Here is an 18,213-nt window from a genome sequence, read left to right on the forward strand (position 1 = left end):
AAATAATCAAACAACTTACCTTTTCACTTCACATACCGTAAATGCACATCAATTTTCACCTAACATGTGAACAAGAAATTATTATGTTTACAAGAAAATGACAGTCTGTGGTACATGTAGAGATGTATAGGAAAATATCATTGGGTTTTAAGGAATTTCTGGATTGAACAGCAATTTTGCTTTTCCATCATGGCTGGCTGAAGCGGGAAGTACCTTTTCTACCCTATTTTCAGGAAATTTGAAAATGACATTTGAAAATGTCTTTTTTTTTTTTTTTTTACCTTATGGAAAACCCAAAAAATTAATGTAAAATATCCATGTAACATAATTCACACAATTACAATAGGAATATGTCACACTCAAAATTACTTTATATCACCAAAGAGCAATAGCTCTGAAATAAAAATCGTAGAATCCTGCTTGTTTGTTCCCAATAAAACTTGACTTTTCATTTACATTTAAAAAGACCATAATCTTCTACAATTGTTAAACTTTTTCATCTGGTTGAAACTATCTAATAAATTTTAGTCACTTGTGTTCCTCCTGAGTTTACTACTGGTGAAAGGCATTCCATTCTTCTATGCTTTTCATGCCGAGTACTATTAAAACAAAGAGAGAAGAGTATTTTATGAATCAGGATGAGCAGTATTCATCTTTCAGACTGTCAGCTTGAACAATGGAAAATCAGTGCTTTTCCATTTTGACAGCTGCAAAGAAAGCTGTGGAGATTATGCACATTAGCTAAATAACCAAGATTACCATGGAAAGCTCAGTTGTGGGGTTTTTTTACCTTAACAAGGATTAGGTGGAAATAATGAAGAAAAATATGACTTCTGGTCATTTGCTCAAAGCCTGAAAGCCAGACCGAAGCTGTATAATGACTGGCATTATACCCAAAATTGATACGTAATGTTTGGGTTATATTTGACAACTCTCCACAGAACTTTTGACAACATAATGAAGCTGAGTGGGCAATAATCATGGAATTTGTACTCTTTATCAGCTGATAAAACAGAGTTTAAGATAATGAAAAACTTGAATTCAGATATAAACTGGGAACACAGAATCATAGACTCATAGAATGGTTTGTGCTGGAAGGGACCTTAAAATTAATGTAGTTCCAATCTCCCTGCCTTAAGCAGGAACACTTTTAACTAGACAAGGTTCCTGAGAATTCCATATAACCTGGCTTTGAACTGTTCCATGGATGGGGTATCAAGATCTCTGGGCAATCTGTTTCACTGTCTCACCACTCTCACAGTCAGGAATATCTACCTAATATCCAATCTAAATCTACTCTCAGTTTATAATCTAAAATTCATAGACTGAAATTTTTTATGTAAATAAAAATGCATCTTAATCATATGTCTTTTTTGCACTAATTGCATATCTAGAGTAACACCACTGCCTGTGTCTTTTAAATATCACTTAGTATGCACTGTAAAATGCTTGAATTGTATGCATGGAAGTACTTGTGGAATTTTCTTTCAATAGCTAGTTTCAAAATTCATCTAAGGTGAGAAATGTAAAGTTCTGAGTTTCCTCTTTGAAGTAATAATTGAAATAAGGGCAATGTTTCCCTAAAAGTTATTATGTATTGGATTTATTAAATTAAAAAAAAATTAAATTATCCAACAGAAACTCTGTGCTTCACAGAGACCCAAAATATCATGATTTTAGTGAAAGGACAGAGAGGTGAAAATATTATTGGTAATTATTCAGTTCTAAAATTGTATAGATCGCATAGTTTTTCTCTCACTCAAAAAACCCAACCAAGACTAATGAAATATACTAGAGCTTCCAGTGACTCTCTGATTTCACCCATAGGCATCCCAGTGTTCAACTCTCAGGTAGAACAGCAAAAACACCATCAGGAAAACCACCTGGAAGTGAGCACCATGCTCAAGGCACCAAGAGAGGGCTTCTACACTGCAGTTCCACACCTAGAACAGAAACCTCCCTAAAGTACAAATTTGAGATGATTCGAGTATGAGACCCATTCCTTAATTTGTTGATGTACTTAAGTTTACACTGTGGTCCAGAAAGTTCCACATCATGCAGACAAAACTGAGTCCTGATTCTTCCTTGTTTATTGCTCTAATCTGAGTCAATTATTTCACAAGGTAGATACAACTTTCAGAGTTGATACAAAAAATTTTGCATTTGCCTAAATGAAAGGCTTTGATCAGAGATCACATGCATTTTTATGGGAATCTGTAGGCACCAGTGTGTACAGTGTTGAAGAGTGGTCCATTCTTAAGCTGTTCTATCGAAGATGTTAATTTTGTGACTATTTAGTAATTCAGAGAAGTCATGTAAACACTGGGGTTATTGAGAGACTCATAGCACACATATTTTAGAGAAGTTTCTTGAAAACTGTATAAAATATTGAAATATTTCATCTCCTTGAATAACTATACAGAATATGTAAAAAGTAAATTATTGTGTCATAATGTTTTAAATATAGCATAATTCTTTTTATAGTTGTGTTAAGCTTTTATATCATACAACATTAATTACTTGACGTATTTTTCATACTCCTGTGGGAAGAAATTGCTTTCAAACTTCAAAGACAGCTACTGCTTTTGAACCTGCTGTATTTTCTTTCAAAACTTTGAATTGCATAAACTATGTCAGTGACCCAAAGGCTGTTGATATCTTAGATCCATTTGCACCTTCTTCATACAGAACAAAGTTCCCTCTCTAACCCTCACGTGCAGCAAATTAGGACCAGATTAACAATTGGGATTCCTGTCAATTGTCCCTTAACATAGGCTCCACTATTACTCTGACAGCTCCAAAATAATTTTCACTGTAGAAATGACTTTAAAACACCAACAATTTTTTTTAAAAAGAAACTGTTGTTGGTCCATTTTTCTTCTAGAGCAACTTTTTCATCATATATCTGTAGCCATTTTAGGAGCATAACAAAGATTGCTGCTAATAGTTTCTATCTTCCATCTTTGTCATTCCTGGAGAACATTCCTTTAATTTTTATACAATCCATATATAACAATCCATATACTGTAAACTGTCATTTGAGGTTTGGAATACATATGGCTTATGAAGTTGTCATTGAATTTCAACTTTATTTTGTTGCATTTAAATATTTCTTTAAATCAGAACCCAAACAGCATTAAAATATATATTTGATCAAAGAATTCTTTTTCACAAGATCTTGGGCTCAATTTACTACTTTAAGATATTTCAATTTGATGAAATAGGATTTCTGGGTTTTTTTTAAAAGCTAAAAGGGAAAAATAGGCAGAGGTATTTTAAAATCTTAAATAATCAGCAAGAAGGAAAAAACCCTGTTAATGTGATGCTCTGCAATGGATTCAAGTACAAAAGAAAGTGGTAAGTATGGGCGTGAAATTTCATTGTGAATAAAGAAAAAGAATGACTAGTTTCTGAGTCTTTGAGAAAAACCTGTTTTGAAAATCTGGATTTCCTGCAAAGAAAATCCAGAAAATGAAACAGAGTGATTTTTTTTTAAACTAATGATCTTGCTTGTATTAATTTGGGTGTCTGAATACACAAATAATTTCATCTTAACATTTAAACTATAGGATAAGCATTTTGCTTCCTATTTAATATTCTTGCAATGGAAATAGCACATCACATGAATTGTGTTGTCCCAAATTCACAACTCTGTGTTCAGATTCCAAATATATAAATAGATCACTAAAAGCCCAGTGAATGATCCATGCTCTTAAAGGCAAAGGTCTGAGCAGTGCAGTTATTGTCTTTCAGTTTGAAAACACAGAATTTCTTGTAGAGTCATGTCTCTAAGTGTCATTTAAGTAACAGAAAAACAACATGAAGTATATATCTTGTTCCACAAAAAATTTATCTTGTGTGGCATCATAAAGAAACACTACTTACACAAAATGAAATAAACCTCATATTTCATTAGAAGATACTAAATAGCAAAGTATAATGAATAAAAATATATCTAAAAACTACAGCCCCAGACCACAGAAGTACCTCATCATGAATATAAGTTTTATTAATCTAAATGTTTAACTAACTGCATCATTTGATATAATATTGGATTGGTCTAAAGACTTCAGTAAACAAGTTAAATACATAATTGCATCTTCTACAATAGTATATTAAATATTTGTTTATCTACTTTATGAAGAGATAATTGTTTTGATTTAAATTTTAATAACTTTTGCCCAATGCTCTCTCCAGAAATGCTCTATTACATGCATCTCTTCAGTAGAATGTTTCTTCTTCAATATACATGAAGACAATCTTCCTGATCCCTAAGACAAATAAACTTGGCCCCTGACTCTGTGGCAAAGTCCTTTGAATCAAGAATTTCATTGAATTCATCATTGAATGATGGCAGGGAAATGCCATCTGCAGTCTGCTCCACTGAATTTCTCATGTGAAGAATCAAACCCATCACACCTTTCCACTGAATAACAATTTACTAAATTGTTTTGAAGAGAATTGCATTTCATATTACATCAGTGAGGACTCTCTTTTGAACAAAATACACAAAAATCTTCACGGTATTATGAGACAGCTGCATTCAATAGATGAGAGCACTTATGAATCTTATCAGTTTATGTTTTAACACTAATGAATTTGAGCTTTCTCCCTGTTAATGTTACTAAGGGACCCTGTGACAGAGCTGAAAGGAATCTTATTTTAAAAAGTAATTAAATAAGGAACTTGAGAAAGTGGGGAAGGTGTAGTAGACTGACAAAGGGAAACTGTTCTAATCATAAACCACCATCCAGAAAAGTTTAAATGAAACTAGATGGTGTGGTAAGGAAAGGGAGGAAGAAGAGGGAGGGGAGGACAGACAAGTATGGTCATGACTAGGACCATAAAATGAGGACTAAATAACAAAATGAAAGAAGTTAACTATCCTAAGTATAATCTCAAGCATATTTGCTATTTCTTTGCAATGTATTGCAATTTCCAGCCCACTTCTTTTACCTAAGATGAAACAATATATGACTCAAATAATACAACAAACAAACAAAAACCCCTGAATATTGAGTTACTGTTGCTCTGTGTAACCTTGACACTCATTTCCTCTCACATAAAGATATCAGAAACATTTGACTTTGCGATAAATTTTACTGAGATTGGAAAATGAGAGTAAACACTTTGTCAGAACAGACCTCTCTCTGGGTGTTATAGGCATGATTTAAACGTAGTTTTGTTTATGTAATAAATTGTGTCAATTCTGTAAAAATATTCATGTTCAAACTGCATCATAGAAAACCACTGTGACTTGTATAAACTAATTCATATCAAGTACTTCTTGTTTATAAGTGTTGAACAAATGCTTGTTCTTTACTGTGAACCTCTCCTCTCTTTTCAAGAATTGATGGATACATTTTATCAATGACAGCTCTGGATCATGCCACACTGACACAGCTAAATACAGACAAAATACAGTCAATGAAAGATGAGAGGAATTGAATTATTTGAGTGTACAATAGACTAATCAAAGCTAGCAGCAGTTTATTTGGAGATTCACAGTTTTCAGAAATTGTGAAGGTGCCTCTCTTTGGCTTTGCAACATTGCTTTGCTAATTTTCACTATTTCTTCCAATATACAGAAATGAAAAGAAAACAGTAAGGTTATTAGAATACAATTTGTTCATATGCTGCACAGTCAACTCATAGACCCCCATTGCTCACCATGTCATAGACATATAAATATTAATTATAAAAACCCCAAATTAATGTTGAAAACCACCACACCTTCTCAAGTCACCATTATGCATGATGAAGCCCTGCCTTCCTGGGGATGGCTGAACACTTGTCTGCCCATGGGAGGCAGTGACTTGTTTCCTTACTTGCCTTTGCTCATTTGCACAGACTTTGCTTTACCTATTAAACTGTCTTTATCCAAAACTTCAAGTTTTCGCATTTTTCCTCTTCTTTCCCTGATCCTCCTGGTTGAGAGAGAGGCTGAAGAGGCTTTGTTTCTGGCTGGGGTTAAACCATGACATTTGGTTAAGTTCACATTTGTTAACATAGATTTCATATATTCTGGAGCATCACTGGATTTTTCCTAAGAACAGTAGAATTTTTTTTAACCAATATGTTCCTAGTATGAGACATAGCTCTATTTGTTAAAATTTGTCAAGATTTACTGCGGTAGTAATTTATGACAGAACATAACTGGAAACATGACATGATGATAGATGTGGAACCTATGGAGAAAAAAGCATCCATTCAGATCCTTTGTCAGACAATTTATAGGTGGGTTCTTTTGTTAGCAAATAACAGAATAATAAATGGTGAACAGCAAAAGTTATTCCACCTTCCTTGAACCCTGCTCACCATTCCATAGTTCTTTCCCACTCTATTTCAAAATAATGCTGTACCAGGCAACAAGAGGTTGTTTGATCTACCATGGTGAGCCTTTAACATAGATAGGAAGGTACATGGATGGTCCTTGCTCAACAGAGAATTTGCCAATTGCATTACTTTACTCACAATTCTGTGAACACAGTGGAAAAATTGTGTCGATCAACGCCCCATCAGTTATGACTGGTAGATGGCAGTCTAATGTGGATTTTTAAAAATTCTACAATTATCATCTGTGTTATTGCTTTACTGGGGCAGGAACAACTAAATATCATCTGACTCATTTTGTCAACTCACTGAACATCTATTTGCTCACCAGGGCATCAGTCTTAACATTTTGAACCTCTTCTACATACATAATCACACAAAAGTATTTGAGCACTGTGCAGTCATCTCTCTCTAATTAGTGCTATGTTTCTAATAGACTTGCCTTGCAGTAACTATTGTTTTAATTTTTTATCTTAAAATCATAACCAAGCCTTGCAAGATTTATCTTTAAAGGGAAAAAGGGTTTTGAGATCAGGTTTAAAAAATTTTTACTCCATTCTCAGAAAACTTTTAAATTCAGAGCAAATAAATTCATTATAAATAGTTTTTCTAGCTCAAAAATATACTTAAGCATTTCATTATTTAAAAAAACCTTGGTAAAAAAACTGAAAGTAGTAAATACAGTCAATGAAATCTCTATAAGACTGAGATACAGGGATATTTTCCCCGAAGATCTATAAAATGTTTCTGCAGAGAATATAATAGCTAGCTTTCATATGTCTCAGTCAAAATTTGCCCATTATTAAGGACTGACTGCAAAGAGTTAAATGGAAGTTATAAGCTGCCGGGGAAAAACTGTACAGAAAAAAAACCTCTTAAGTTCGACATTGAATAATACTGTCTAAGGAAGAATTAGAATGGTTTCCCAGCCTGTGGACTTGGGTAAAAATACATTGAACTACCAAGATAAATTTCACTTAGACTAAATCTTTCAAGAATAAAAATGTAATTTAAAATGTTATATGGTTCAGAAAACATTTTGAATTATCATTTACTAATAGATATATAACAGATTTCGATTTTAACATCATATACACAGGAAAGTCCCTTTATAATCAACAGTGTTTCTATAGGACAATCTTACTATATCACTTAAATCAAATTAATTGATTAAGTTCACCAGGAAGATGAGACATAAAATTGCTAAATGAGTGCAGCATTTTCCATTCACCAAATACCCCTGCAACTGGCAGGGATTTTTAAAAATGACTTGCACTGAACTTAATCAAGTTCAGCTTTGTTAAAACAGGACAAAAGTCAAAAAAGTCAAGGCAGTAATTAATTAGAAAGAATTTTTCTAGATTCCATGGTATACATTGTGAGGACATTTATATTTGGGGGTTTATTGGTTCTAGAACTACCAGGTCCTACAGAATTGTCAATACTCAAAACTTTCAAAACAAATGGCATCATTATTAACAAATAAATATCTTTAATGATTCTAAATGCAAAGTTGCTGCCTCATTTTCACCCCATGTTTTCAAAGCCAGTAATAACAACTGCTTTTCTGGTAGCAGTTTTTATGTGACTATTGTATATTAAACAGCAAAAAACCAAATGCACACTCACATACACAAGAATTGTTAATATACACAGGAATATACTGTATTACTTACTTTCCATACTGTATCTTAAAAATTTACATACAGCAGAGCATGAGATAAAGCAGGTTTCTTACTTTTTCAAGAAAGCAGCAATCTGGCAACTCCATTTTGTCTGTTATGTTTTAAACTGTAATTAGTTTTTTGGAAGGAATTTGTTTTAACAATCTTTTCCTTCTCCAAAACTCAAAAGTGTTTGTGTTCCTTTGTTGTGGTTTTATCACATCCAGCAACCAAGCCTCACACAGCTGCTCACTCACTCCCCCACGAGTGGGATCAGGGAGAGAATTGGAAGGGTAAAAGCCAGAATAGTTTGAGAGTAGGGATAAAAACAGTTTAGTTGAAAAAGCGAAAGCCACACACAAGCAAAGCTAAACAAAGAATTCATTCACTACTTCCCGTGGGCAGGCAGGTGCTCAGCCATCTCCAGGAGAGCAGGGCTCCAGCACACGTGACAGTGACTTGGGAAGACAAACACCATCACTCCAATGTCCTTTTCTCTTTCCTCCCACTTTATATACCAAGTATGATGCCATGTGGTCTGGAATATCCCTCTGGTCAGTTTGGGTTAACTGTCCCTCTGTGTTTTCTCCCAGCCTCCCATACACCCCCAACTTCTTCGCCAGTTATTCTTGCACCAGTGGCAGTGCAGAAAGCAGAAAAGGCCTTGGGTCTGTGCAAGCCCTGCTCAGCAATAACAAAAATGTCTCTATGTTATCAACTCTATGTTCAGCACAAATTCAAAATACAGCCCCCCAAACCCCCCCACAGCCATTGGGAAGAAAATGAATTCTAACCCAGGCAGAACCAGCACATCTTTCCAGTCCTGCCTCTATAATATTATATCTTAATTGTAGTTGTTCTTGATTAACAATTCCAGTGCTCAGTGCCCTTTCTCCCTTACAGTTATCTGCTGCACTCCGAAACTGACCTGAGGTTTCCTGACACGTTGTTTTTAAAAGTATTTTTAAAAGTGTGTTTTTAAAAGTGTCTTTTTAGTGCAGTGAATTGTTTAGCACTTACATTGGACTTTTTGGAAGATAACTACACATAATAACTATTGTTTCACCGTCTTATTTCCACATAAATTTATATTGTGTAGGAAAAAAATACACGATTTATTCTCACATCAAAGATAACACTGCCAACAAAAGAAGTTTAGGAAAAAATAGAATGTTGTTGAGGTTTAGGCAAGATAAAATAGATATTTTCTAGCTCAAAACGAGCTCATATCAGCTATTCTCTCATCCACATGGGGTTTTTAGAAATATATATTGCCAAGTCTTACTTAACTACTTAACTTTATGATAAAAAGCTTGGTAGTTAAAATCCGGTGTAATCTCCCACATGGGGAATTTTTTGCTAGACTTATTCTTTATAACTCCCTGATAAGAGTGTATGTTACAAAGGTGTTTATAATCTACTTGCCCTAATCCTTTCAGAGAGTTATTGAGAGCAGGAGCCTAATAATCACAAAGAGTCATCCTTTGAATGAGTCTCTCTTTTTTTACCCTCATAAAGTCTAAAGTTAGCCTTGTTGCTTCCCTTCTACTGTTACAGAAAATGCAGTGAGGGTTTGGAAACATATTTTAATATTAAAACATTACTGTGGAATCTTAAGGGGAAAAAAAACCCCAAACCTTTGGGTTTTGTATATGAAAGAGTTTGAGAATGCTACTGAAGATAAAATAATCGTCAAAGAAATTTTTCAGAATTTTACCCTTCTCTTCCCTATTTACCAAAAAAAAAGCTTTCTGAAGTGTCTAGGGCCAAGGGTTTAGCAAATGAACTCCAAGTAGGCCTGGAGAGGGGACAATATCTGGGACAGAGCTTTTCAATATCTGGGCAGTGAAATCATTTGTAATGTAATCTGGTGATTCTCTCTTCATTATGCCTAAATTCTGCCAGACCCTGATATAAACCACAAGTGGCATAACACAAAATAGGTTTACAGTTACCTTACCATATCCTTTTGTCTGATGTCACTGTTTGTGAGCATCACTGATTAAAAAACAAAACAAAAAAAAAAAAGAAAACTGAGTTTGATTTCTATGCTCTCGTTTATAAGACTTGAGTTCTGCAGTCCACAAGGAAACACGAAAAGGACTTAGTAAACAAATCAGCACCAGTTAATAGAGAATAATGAGCTGAAGTTTTCTTTGAAATAAACATTTTAGAAATCATAACTAGTGAAGCAAATTTTAAAAATTCTCAATTTTGTATTAGTTCATTCATCACTATATCAGTCTTGGCTACAGGGGGAACCTATGCTTAGTGAAAAATTATAGCATAAATTTATTCTCACAAAATATTCCTTTTGTCTCTAAAGGCATTTTTTGTTTTATTATGATAGATGCACAACAATTCACTGTCATCTGAGATTCCTTAAGGCTGGCTTGAAGATAATATACCTGTTCAAAATCATCATATACCTACATCAAGCCAGGAGGGCTTTGATTGTGTCAGACAAGTTGCAGTGATTAGCAATCCAGTCCTATCCTGATGGACAGGGATTTTGTATTAATAACTCATTTTTTCATCACATTCTCTCTACAGAAATCCAATAGAACTCTCATGGAGCTGGCAACCTCTAGAAACTTCTTCAACCTGTTGTCTCCACAACAGCAGAGATGACAACAAACCCAGAAAATTGTCCAGTCCCAAAGTCTATTGTCCCACATTCAACAAGGACATTGAGTCCATTTAAAAATTTCTGCTCGTATTTTTAATGGCATAGGCTCATACATTAAAAAAACACAAACACCTCCCCATCTGCCTGATAAATTTTCAGTTTTATTCAAAGGATCTTTCTTCTGAAAATACACTATTAATTATTCCAGAGATGGAAGTCTTCACTATGAAATACAATCAGAGAAAAGTCAATTATATCTTTGCTTATTTTAAATAGAATAAACTATTTCAATAGGCAATCTGTAAAGCAAAATAAAAATATATGTGGAAGTCTTGTGAATATGAGCAGCAAGACACTGTACTCAAACAATAGGTTTACTCCCACGTGGGTCCCAATTTTGCATATATTGGGAAATACTGTCTGTCTTATCACCTTCCATTCTTTAACTAACTGTCTTTAATCTAGACTGCAATATATGCACTTTAGAAAGACATAGATAAAAAACTCTGGATTAATAAGATACCTCACAGAACATTTATCTAGATTTTAAACTTTGATATATATTCAGATATATTAATCATTCAAATATCTGAAACATTCACAGAACGTTTCAGATATTATCCAGACACTCTGAAGCAGAAAACAAAGAAGTAAAATAATCACTTGATGATCTCAATCACAATAAAAGTGGTTATATAACCAAATATGAGAATTTAACTGCCTGATAAGCCTAACTTTTGGATTGTTCCATCTTGTTCATGGCAATCATTCATATTTTTACAAAGTCTTCACACTGTTTAGATTTTTTTAAGATGAGCTAGTTGAGCAATTAGCTTTAAAACTCCTTAGAATACAAGAAATGAATTCAACAGCTGTCAGAAAAAAACCCCACACACACTTATTTTAAAACATGAAGGATCATTGCTCTCAGTAATTAAGAGGAGATTCCTCCAGGATAAAATTCTATCCTGTTGTTTTTGCTAATCAGAATTTTAAGAGAGTATGAGTCTCTAATTTACCACTGATACTTTATTCAGCTTGAGCATAAACAAACATTTTATCTTATGAATTATAATCACCCTTTTCCTCACACATCTTGTATTTCTTTTGAGTGACGTTTCTCCACTGTTAAGATTTATCTGTTCCAGATCTGTTTTTGCTGGGATTAAAACCTCTCAAAGAGTAGTTTCTGATGTGTTCTACATCAACACTACAGGGTACAAACAAATTTGCCTGTTTCCCTGAGGTCAGAACCAATGGTTGCCCTCAGCAGCTTCATTACTTTTCTGTTAAGATAAAAAAGAGCTGTCTTAGTCTCTAATAAGTAAAAGCTTTAATTCTCTCAGCCTTTGAATCTGAAAATATCTCTACCATTGCTTAGACTTCTTACAGTAAGTAATCCTAGTGAAGCAAATGGATAGACAACATTAAATACAGGTATTGGAGGGAGAAAGTGTCAGGCCAGGAAATTCAGTAAAGGAGACCAAACATCATTCTCTTATGCCCAGAACTGAAAGATATACCATATTAATCAGAAACCCTGAAATAACATAGTCCATCTATCAGAAATTAAATAATGACTTCACTGAAAAATCATCAAAATGATCAAAATTTATAGTCCACACACTGGATCTGTAGTCAGTATCCATTGCATTTGCACAGGATCTATAAAAAGTTCTGATTTTTCCTGTAATATTAGCAATTGAAGTCTTGCATGTATCATATAACTTAAGTATAATATCAATCAGAACTTTGTCCAAGACAGAGATATTTATTTTCTAGATATTTAGACTTTTCTAAGGAAGCTATTAAAATATACAAATTGTCCCCATAAAAATAGAGTATGCAATTTTTAGAAACCTTTTTAGAATTCTTTTCTAAATTTACTTAAAATAAGTATAAAATTAAGGAAACCGCACACAAAAGCTGAAAATAAATGTTAGGAAAGTACTTAATGCTAGTTTGAAAGTCTCATATGTGTCCTTATAATCATAATAAAAGATGAAATATATTTCACTGAAACTCAAAAGACACCATGGCTGGAAGGAAAAGGAATCCTAAACAGTAGAAGATGAAGTCATCAATAGTTTCTGAAGAAGAGAGCACAATTTTAAATGTTCGTATTTATTGTCTGTTAATTGTTTTCTGCCCTTTTATATATTGGTGAAAAATTATTTTGAATTCAAAATATGGCATTCATTAAATTCATTAAATTGAACTACACTATTTTAATTTAAAATGTATAAAATAGCTCTTTTATCATAGCATTTCTCTCAGCATAAAATTGTCATAGGTTGCTAAAGAGCTGAAAGGATATAGTGGTGAATGGAAGGGAATTCAAAACTGGGTTACTGGCTGCCAGAAACTTCATGTATGTGATTAGGAAACAGTGGAACTTTCAAAAGCCTAGTTGACTGCTTAAGGTCACTGAACATTGAACATTGAAAAATAGAAGGAGATACGCCAAGTGAAAAAAAGAAAATGAGCCTCAAGTTACCTGTCTCCAGGACAATTTTCTGCAATCCCAATATAATCAGGAGTGCCCCTGAAGATTTAGCACTTCTTTTGACTGAAGACAATATAATTTTACAAAATGGATCAAACTATTCAACCCAAAGATTTCTACAAGTTTCACCAGTGTGATAATTTAATAACTCCTCTGAGACTGCTGTTCTAACTTGCTTTACTTGTTGTACTTTTTAACCTTTGGTAGCGATAGAGAATTTGAAAAACACTATGTCTTCCTTAAACCAGGAGGATAAAGTACTCCCTTCTCTTCCATTGTTCTATTTTTCCCCTTTCTACTTTCCCCAAATTATACAATTCAAAAAGTCTCTCATAGACAAATCAATTTATCTGACACTGTGATCCTCTCTAGTGCATTTTTTCAGATCATCCAAATAATGGAAAAGATGTCTCATCCGTATGGTATCTCACCAAAACTCTGTACTAGAACAGTATAGATGGTGTGAGATTAAACTAGGCTGTAGAGAGAGATGCTTCTTCTACCCCTATCCAGCTCATAAAATCCTATGACAAATTGACTGCTGATGGCCTTCACATTAACTCTTTGAACTCTCACCCTTCTAGGAAGGTGGAAATCAGATTTTGACATCCTTACCAACCGAATACAATGTAGAGCATATAGCAGCACTCACATAAATCATTCACAAGGTTACACCTTTCCATCAAAGTAATCCCCATCCTTCTGCATCATAGTCCCTGAGCTACCATCTGTGAGCCTGCAGTGAAATGTGCAGAAAGCTGGGAGATTGAAACTCCTTTTTTCTCTTGAGAGTCTCTGCTGAGCTTAAGTAGCTCCAGTACTCATAACTTGTACTTTCTGTCAAAAGAAGAAATTATGCTTTTGCTTCTTTCTGCTGATAACTTTTTTTTTTTTCCCAAAGAGAATTGAACCAGGGAAGCCTATTAAAATTGTAAAAAATAGAACTTTTAAATAAGTCCATGGGAAGAGAATAGAGCTAAGTGGAGTTTGCACCTTCATTGTTCCTGTTTAGTTTAAAGATAAATGAGTAGCTAAAGCCCCAACATAATATTCAAATATAGTTTTAAAAATTCATTCCTATTGTGGCAATAAAGCATGTGAAGATACTGTTAAAATATTTTCCAGCTTATAGATGCCCATTTTGATAGTCAAACATGTAAACTTAGCTGAGAGGGTTAGTTTATAGCCACAAAAAATACCTGGATTTTCTGAACCTATCAATTGTTGTGGAAATGGAAACCACATAATCTTTTTTGAAAATGTTGTCGGTTATGTGCATTTATTTGAAAAGTTCTTATTGGGTTTCTTGTAGGAGTTTTATTGCTTTGGCTTTCTTTCTTCACAGTGTCTGTGTTATTTCTCTGGCTTATTATGAAATTAGATTTTTTGCACTTTTCCATCTGTTCATTTGAAATTTCTCATTCCTTCTCACCCATTAGATCAAATTTCAGGCTTCCAAAATTTAAAGGGCCCCAGGACTGCTTTTGACTAGCTGTAAAACCTTCTACTTAACTTCAAAGATCTGCTACTGTAAAATAGATATAACTATAGCTATATAGATAGATATATAAGTATTTTAGGTGCATATTGAATTTTGTAATAATGTAATATTTTCACTCTCCATTGAACACCATAACTATTCTTAAAAAATACTTCTTTGAAGATATGTAATTTGAACATGAATGGGCAAACACTACTTGAAAGTCTTGTAAAAGAGAGATGGAACCAACTTTTGGTTAATGTTTTCCTACTGGAAAGATTGTGGGGTGTCTGGTGTTCTAAAATTAACTTGCTTTTCTGAAACTTTTAGATGCATCACTTCTCTGATATCATCCATTCCTGTGAACAATTCATACAAGAAAAAATTCATCACTATGATGCTCAAAGGATATGACTGAAGCTGAGCACACTAATACATATGTTTGCAATTGAATCATCATCATTTGTGTTGAATGAAGTTCAGCAAAATTTCAAAAAATTTTGCAATGCAGCTAATATGGGGAAAATAAGAGGATTTTAATAAACAGTTTAATCCAGTAGACTTTGGCATGCAGCTTTCCAAAACTGTGGAGTAATATCATAAAAAAGTCGTTTGCAGACAGAGCTCTAGTCCTTGTGATCTGTTGGGATAAAAATATAGATGGATGGAGCCAGAATTCTCCTGACCTCTTCTTAGGCAATTTAAGATATTACCTTAACCATGGAAAGAGAAAACACTAGGTTATCAAACTAAAATACAGCTTTTTGTCTCAGGTAAAAACCCACTTATTGACAGAAATAAGTCTTGATTATGAACAGATTGAAGTGAGGGAGAACAAATTCACAAAGTAGCCTAACACCAGAGACATTAAAACATATACCAAGAGAGTTTATTTTTTTAAATTAAAAGGAAGAAACAAATTTTGAAATTTCCATACTGAAATGTATGAATTATTAAATAAACACCATTTAAAATTTTTTTCTCTTGCTTCTTTCTTTTTACAGACAAGCTTTGATATCATGTGCGAATTGGTGCAACTCTAACCCTGTAGACCAAATTGTTTCTTTTTTTTAATCTTGCTAAATCTATGCATTCAGGGAGGGGCAGGACAGCTCTAATGAGTTATCCAGAACAAAGTTGTATCTTTACTGTATACCTGACAGTTTTTGCCAAGTCCCAGATGCTGTGGCAGCAGTAATTTATTCAGTACAGTCAAACACATAGGACAAAGAAGTGGTTCTTTGGCCAAAAACTCTGGAACTAATAAATTATTGAAGGGAAGCCCAGGGACAGCCCACTGGGAGATAGAGGCATTGATTTGATTCAAAATTCTCATAATTCAAATTTCCCCAATAATGTAAGGTTGCAAGATCTTTGATTTCTCTGTGTCAGTCATTTACCTACACACTAAATTGACACAAGTTGTGGCTAAATTGACAAAGTGTGACAAAAAACTTCTGAGCCAGTAGCATTTTTCATGTACCTCACCTATGGAGCTGGAATGTGTCTCCCAGAAGAATGAATAATCAGATGAAAAAACATAACTTGTGTCAAGAGGAATAAAAAAATCCCAGAGCTGTCCTTTTGGTCTGCTTCCTGGTGACCTCAAGCATCCCCAGACCATTATTTTCTGTCTTAGCACAGCTAAAAGCTCTTGAAGAGAAGCACATGCTACACATGAAGGTGGAAAGTAAAGAAAGACATGTGCAAGAAGAGTCTTAGCCCACATGCCAGTCTTCTAGTTATCCTAACAAAAAAACTTGTTAGTGGCCACCAAGAGACCCTTGGGCATGGAATTGCTGCTTATGTAGCCAAATCCCAGACACAGCCTACCAGCTGTTCTAGCTGGTTAAAAATTGCTGCAATTGCCCCTCCCCATCAAGCACACCCTTCACTCTGACAGAGCCATGGGTGGTTGTTCCCAGATTCTTTGAATTCAGAGGAAAACAGATTTTAGTGACCTCCACTGGCTTATCCTGTAAATAGTCTGAAATTCCCACATCTTGTAGACCATGCATATGCAACACTGATTTTTTACCCAGACTCCATGTCTCCATACTTTTTCTGAGACCTCTTTTTTATTACTCAGTTTTTTCAATTCTACACATGTAAATTGTATTTAACTGTCTTCAAAATTCTTTTAAATATTACAGCTTCTGTATAATTGAGACATTCTCAAAAGTTCCAACCGTGTTAAACTTTCCCTTAGTAAAAAGAACATGACATATACTAGCTTTGATTCTGCCTACCACATTTCCTATTTGTGTTGGGGAGAACCAGTATAAAATCTACAACAGCAGAAGGAGACGGGGAAACAGCTGAAATCATATTTCTCTGATGAAGTAAAATCCATTTTATGTGTATTTCTCAGGACAAGAAAATCTAATGTCACTGAAAGATTATTTGATCAGTAATATAAATCAGGGAATAGATACAATATTGATATCAGCAGTAGTTGGGGAAGTTTCATCATTTGATAATCTGATGTATTCTCTGCACCACAGAGCAGCTGCTATCACTTTGTAAAGGTGACATGAATAAAATCTTTACAGTATGTTTATAAACAATCCTGTTTAAATGTATTTGTTTGTGGAAATCAAACAAAGATTAAGAACAAGGGATTGAAAATAGTCTTTCTAGGATTTTGGTAATGAGAAGAGTAATGCCAGCTAAAAAACTCCTGCAAGAAAAAAACACAATAAAAACTGTGCAGCTTATAGTTGAGGCTGTCAAAAGACTGTAAGAAAGGATTACAAACTGAAGTTACAGTCCAGTGCATTTAGTTGTCATCAGGTATGGCCCTTTGTAACGAAGCATACCACTCTGATCATCATCACTCAGTTGTCTCTGGATTACACATTATATTTTTCATGCCTTTAGCTATTCTCATTGAATATCTGTAAAATGAACCTGCAGGAATTGTACAGAATATTGTAGTGATTGGTACATTAGGTTGCTCTGGAGATATGAACTGTGGCAGACAGATAGAATTTGTTCTAATGTACTCTTATGAAGGGACTGCTCATTATGTGAGTAATCTGGAAGATTTTGCTGTTTTCCTTACTTGTAGGAGACAAAATCCACTTTATAATTCAGAGGCAAGATTCTGCATATTAGTAGAATTTATTCAAACAATGCTAATGTTTCAATATAACATTAGCATGATATTGTTCTCCACCTCCCTCCCACCCCTCACCCACAGCCCCCACCTTATTTCAGGAACAGATATCTTTAAGAGACAAAATATAAATACCAACTGCATATATTTTTCCTCAGGATAACTGATTTAGCTTTCAGGAAAACAAAATACGAGAGTCTAGATGTCTTTAAAATGTCAAGAGCATTTTCCTTTCAATGTTTGTATAGATGCCATTGCCAGCATGCTTCAAATTCTGGGTATTTCCTTACTCAAACACTGTCAGGCCAATGAAAAATGATTGTAAATGTGTCCGTGAAACCATCAAACAACGTTATTTTTCTATGTTGATGGCTAAGAAAACTAGAGAGTACAATAGAATTCAATAAAACAACCATGATCATTATGTCAGAAAGAAGTTTGCTCTGACTGGTACTGAGCTCCTGAAGTGATGGATGCATGAGA

The sequence above is a fragment of the Melozone crissalis genome, unplaced genomic scaffold (assembly GCF_028551555.1).
Source record: "Melozone crissalis strain CALT ecotype California unplaced genomic scaffold, PUWL_Pcris_2 ptg000004l_1, whole genome shotgun sequence".
NCBI lineage: Eukaryota > Metazoa > Chordata > Aves > Passeriformes > Passerellidae > Melozone > Melozone crissalis.